Source organism: Chelonia mydas, chromosome 24 (assembly GCF_015237465.2).
Source record: "Chelonia mydas isolate rCheMyd1 chromosome 24, rCheMyd1.pri.v2, whole genome shotgun sequence".
Taxonomy (NCBI): domain Eukaryota; kingdom Metazoa; phylum Chordata; order Testudines; family Cheloniidae; genus Chelonia; species Chelonia mydas.
In genome coordinates, this window is record NC_051264.2 from 10,130,305 (window position 1) to 10,136,382 (window position 6,078).

The window sequence follows — 6,078 nt, forward strand, 5'->3', positions numbered from 1 at the left end:
TGAGGATCGAGACCACGTCCAGTCCACTTGGGTGTCTCATGGAACCTGATTCCCCGTCCCCTGCCCCTGGTGTGTCATTCACATCAGAGCAGGTGTGAACCCCTCCTGGGTGTGTTTCAGTCCCCTTCGCATGGGAGCCAATGGCTGCACAAGCAGCAGGAGACAAAAAACGGCCCCGATGGTTCAAATGACAGGACAAAAGGTTCATGGACTTGAACGAAGGATCCAGCCCTCTCTCTCCAGAGAAATCATTCAGGATCCACCCCCAGCCACCCCCTACTCCCCGCTGCTACTACCAGCTGCTGCCCTGCTGAGGCTGCTTGTAGAAGCAATTGTCTGCAGCGGGCCTGTCCCAGTCAATATTCCCTGCTCAGCTTGTTAGATGCTATTGATCCTGCCCTGGTCGATGCAGATTAATCTCCCCAGCGCCTCCCCAGAGGAAACCACAGACAAGCTGTCAAAGCAGCCACCTACTAATGGATTCTTGGAGTCCAGAGCAACAGGTGTTGGCCCCCAGCAGTGCAGAGTCCAAACAGCCTGTGGGCAGAGAGCCAAGGGCCTGGACTGCGCTGCGGTGAGTCTAGCAGTGAATGGAGGCCGAACCCCCGCTTGGCTAAGGCGTCAGGGGGAGTTGTTATCCAAGGGCAAGCCATGGAGAGAAGGTCTAATGGGGCAGGGAGGTGGTGTCACCCCAAGGCTGAGAGCAAGAGAGTGTCCATTGACTGCAGAGGGACAGAGGAGTGTGGGGTGATATTCTGCAGATGGAAGGACAGGCAGCTGGAGAGCTGTGGATGGTGGTAAACAGATGGGGGTAGGCATTGGATGGATGGATAGGTAGATAGATTAGTGTGTATGGTAGTGGATGGATAGATGCGTGTAGAGTGGTGGATGGACGGAGGGGTGTGGATGGTGGGGGGATAGACGTGTGTGGTGGTGGATGAAGGGGTGTGAATAGACATACATGGTGGATGGAGGGGTGTGGATGGTGGGGGAGTAGATGTGTGGTGGATGGAGGGGTGTGGATGGGGGTGGATAGATGGGTGGTGGTCTATGGAGGGGTGTGGATAGATGTTTGGTGGATGGAGGGGTGTGGATGGGGGTGGAATGATGGGTGGTGGTGGATGGAGGGGGGTGGATGGTGGGTGGATAGATGGATGTGGTGGTGGATGGAGGGGTGGGATGGTGGGGGGATAGATGGGTGTGGTGGTGGATGGAGGGGGATAGATGGGTGTGGTGGTGGATGGAGGGATCTGCTTGGTTTCCAGTCAGGTGCCACTGACACGTGCCTGAGTGCGTCTTTACCTCCATTTCCCATCCCAAATGCTGCTGCTGGCTGCAGAGCTGCAGCCGTGTCACAGCCCTCGGCAGGGTGGGAAGGGGTGGGTCTGTTCAGCAGGTGTGTTTACAGCTTACGCAGTTCTGAGAAAGTCTCTATAAAGTAAATGACTGTGCAAATTATCACAAGTGAGATCAGAATCCAGTTCAGACCCCATTGCAGTAAGTGGGTGACTCCCAATTTTTGCTGCTGTCTTCAGGATTTGAATCCAGCCTGCTATCCAGATTGATGGGCTGGATAATCAGCCTGGTTTCATATCCAACGTATTTGTATGTAAATTTCCTCCTGAGGAGAAGCATCCTTTTTTTTTGGTGCCTCTTTTTTTGCCTCTGTCTTCACAAACAAGGTCAGCTCCCAGACTACTGCACTGGGCAGCACAGCATGGGGAGGAGGTGGCCAGCCCTCTGTGAAGGAAGAAGTGGTTCTAGACTATTTAGAAAAACTGGACGTACACAAGTCCATGGGGCCGGATGTGCTGCATCCGAGAGTGCTAAAGGAATTGGCGGATGTGATTGCTGAGCCATTGGCCATTATCTTTGAAAACTCATGGCGATCGGGGGAAGTCCCAGAAGATTGAAAAAAGGCTAATGTAATGCCCATCTTTAAAAAAGGGAAGAAGGAGGATCCTGGGAACTACAGGCTGGTCAGCCTCACCTCAGTCCCTGGAAAAATCAAGGAGCAGGTCCTCAAGGAATCAATTCTGAAGCACTTAGACGAGAGGAAAGTGATCAGGAACAGTCAGCATGGATTCACCAAGGGAAAGTCATGCCTGACTAATCTAATCGCCTTCTATGATGAGATAACTGGTTCTGTGGATGAAGGGAAAGCAGTGGACATGTTATTCCTCGACTTTAGCAAAGCTTTTGACACGGTCTCCCACAGTATTCTTGTCAGCAAGTTAAAGAAGTATGGGCTGGATGGATGCACTACAAGGTGGGTAGAAAGTTGGCTAGATTGTCGGGCTCAATGGGTAGTGATCAATGGCTCTATGTCTAGTTGGTAGCCGGTATCTAGCGGAGTGCCCCAAGGGTCGGTCCTGGGGCCGGTTTTGTTCAATATCTTCATTAATGATCTGGAGGATGGTGTGGATTGCACCCTCAGCAAGTTTGCAGATGACATTAAACTGGGAGGAGTGGTAGATATGCTGGAGGGTAGGGATAGGATACAGAGGGACCTAGACAAATCAGAGGATTGGGCCAAAAGAAATCTGATGAGGTTCAACAAGGACAAGTGCAGAGTCCTGCACTTAGGATGGAAGAATCCAATGCACCGCTACAGACTAGGGACCGAATGGCTCGGCAGCAGTTCTGCAGAGAAGGACCTAGGGGTGACAAGAAAAGGAGTACTTGTGGCACCTTAGAGACTAACCAGTTTATTTGAGCATGAGCTCTCGTGAGCTACAGCTCACTTCATCGGATGCAGTGGTGACAGTGGACAGTGGACAGTGGACAGTGGTGACAGGGGTGACAGGGGTGACAGTGGACGAGAAGCTGGATATGAGTCAACAGTGTGCCCTTGTTGCCAAGAAGGCCAATGGCATTTTGGGATGTATAAGTAGGGGCATTGCCAGCAGATCGAGGGATGTGATCATTCCCCTCTATTCGACATTGGTGAGGCCTCATCTGGAGTACTGTGTCCAGTTTTGTGCCCCACACTACAAGAAGGATGAGGAAAAACTGGAGAGAGTCCAGCAAAGGGCAACAAAAATGATTAGGGGACTGGAACACATGACTTATGAGGAGAGGCTGAGGGAACTGGGATTGTTTAGTCTACGGAAGAGAAGAATGAGGGGGGATTTGATAGCTGCTTTTAACTACCTGAAAGGTGGATCCAAAGAGGATGGATCTAGACTATTCTCAGTGATAGCAGATGGCAGGACAAGGAGTAATGGTCTCAAGTTGCAGTGGGGGAGGTTTAGGTTGGATATTAGGAAAAACTTTTTCACTAGGAGGGTGGTGAAACACTGGAATGCGTTACCTAGGGAGGTGGTGGAATCCCCTTCCTTAGAAGTTTTTAAAGTCAGGCTTGACAAAGCCCTGGCTGGGATGATTTAGTTGGGATTGGTCCTGCTCTGGGCAGGGGGTTGGACTAGATGGCCTCCAGAGATCCCTTCCAACTCTGTTATTCTATGATTCTGTGAAACCTGCTACCCATTAATTTCATTTGGTGGCCCCTAGTTCTTATATTATGGGAACAAGTAAATAACTTTTCCTTATTCACTTTCTCCACACCACTGATGATTTTAAAGATCTCTATCATCCCCCCTTAGTCTCCTCTTTTCCAAGCTGAAGACCTCTTTAATCTCTCCTCATATGGGACCTGTTCCAAACCCCTAATCATTTTAGTTGCCCTTTTCTGAACCTTTTCTAATGCCAGTATATCTTTTTTGAGTTGAGGGGACCACATCTGTACGCAGTATTCAAGATGTGGGCGTACCCTGGATTTATATAAGGGCAATAAGATATTCTCCATCTTATTCTCTATCCCTTTTTTAATGATTCCTAACATCCTGTTTGCTTTTTTGACTGGCGCTGCACACTGCGTGGACGTCTTCAGAGAACTAGCCACGATGACTCCAAGCTCTTTTTCCTGATTAGTTGTAGCTAAATTAGTCCCCATCATATTGTATGTATAGTTGGGGTTATTTTTTCCAATGTGCATTACTTTACATTTATCCACATTAAATTTCATTTGCCATTTTGTTGCCCAATCACTTAGTTTTGTGAGACCTTTTCGAAGTTCTTCACAGTCTGCTTTGGTCTTGACTATCTTGAGCAGTTTAGTATCATCTGCAAACTTTGCCACCTCGCTGTTTACCCCTTTCTCCAGATCATTTATGAATAAGCTGAACAGGATTGGTCCTAGGACTGACCCTTACACCACTAGTTACCCCTCTCCATGAAATGGACTGAAATGAAGCTGGAGAAAGATTTCCCCCAGCCATGCATTACAGGGGCCATTCCTGAAATGCAGCCCCTCCCAACCCCCTGGAGTAGGACACACCACCTAGTCACCATACAGAAACACCTATTCATACAGCAAAACCACACAAGGTCTGCTCACCCAGCACTGACATGCAGCCACCTCTGGGATGGGACCCAGCAGCTGTGCAGCAGCATGTATGGAATTGCCAGGGTAACTGTAGGTAGTGGAAGCAGAATATTACTGTTGTGCTGGGATGCAGGCAGAACACCAGGGTTAACTGTCTCTTGAGGGAAAAAATGACATGGGACTTTTATAACAATCACACCCTAAATTGTAGAGCATCGCATCTACAGCAGCACAGCACTCCCTAGTGCCAAGGGACGATATTGGCTCATTGACAGCATCACCAACACTACCTCCCCAGCTCCTATGGCCTCCAGCATTAGGCGCCTATATCCGTGTTAGGCCTGATTTCCGGAAGGGCTGAGAGCCCAGCGGCTCCCACTGATTTTACGGCATCGTGAGCGCAGCCCTATGGACAGAAAGACACCCTGTGCTACTATGGGGAGAAAACCTGGATTTGTGCTGGAAATGGCCCACCTTGATTATCATACGCATTGTAAGGAGAGTGATCACTTTACATAAGCTATTACCAGCAGAAGAGTGGGGTGAGGGGAGAGAAAACCTTTTGTAGTGATAAACACCCATTTTTTCATGGTTTATGTATATAAAAACATCTTCTGTATTTTCCACAGTATGCATCCGATGAAGTGAGCTGTAGCTCACGAAAGCTTATGCTCAAATAAATTGGTTAGTCTCTAAGGTGCTGCAAGTACTTCTTTTCTTATAGCTGAGAAACAGTTCCTAGGTCATCCCAGAGCAGAAAAAGCGCCATCTAGGGGTTAAAGCAAATTACTGGGAGTGAGGACACCTGGGTTCTATTCCCAGTTCTGCAACTGACTTCTTGCATGGCCATGAGCAAAAGACACACTCTGCCTCACTTCCCCTGCTGCCTGACTTCCCCCACTGTACAGTACCTGGCTGGTGTAACCCATGCTGCAGAGTGGGGGGATCTGTCCCCTCTTGTGGCTCACCAGCATTGAGAGGTTTATCAGTCTGGTACTGACTACACTGCAACAACAGACCTGCAGCCTGGCTACAGCTGGCTTGGATCAGCCAACTCGGGCTTACGGTGCTTGGGCTGCGGGGCTAAAAATTGTGATGTAGACATTTGGGCTTGGGTTAGAGCCTAGGCTCTGAGACCCCAGGAGTGGGGAGGGTCCCAGAGTCTGGGCTGCAGCCCCAGGCCCAACGCCGACGTTGCTATTTTTAGTCCCACAGCCCAAGCACTGTGAGACAAGTCAGCTGACTCAGGCTCTGAGACTCGATGCCATCGGGGTTTTATCCCAGTCTGGTCGTAGTCTTAGAGCCAGAGGGGCTGGGTTCAATCCCCAGGTGTAATGGATGCTAAACTGTATTGTACAGTTCAGCTGTGAGGTGGCAGTGTGTGTAAAATAACTTATTCACATGGACCTCAGCCAGACCTGAGCATCAAAGGATCTTACGATGAACACAACTGGGGTGGATAAGCGATCTCTGTAGCCAGGCCAGATCTGGTACAGAAGGCCATGACATGGTGTCAGGAGTAAACTAAGAACAGAAACAGAAGGAAAACAGCAACAAAGGTTGCAGGATCTCATCAACATGCCGCTCTTCAATGCCCCAGAGAACTTCAGCTTTGACAAACCTTCACAATGGAAACAGTATTTTGCAAGATTTTGCATTGCTACCAAGCTACATAAGAAACTGGAGCTATA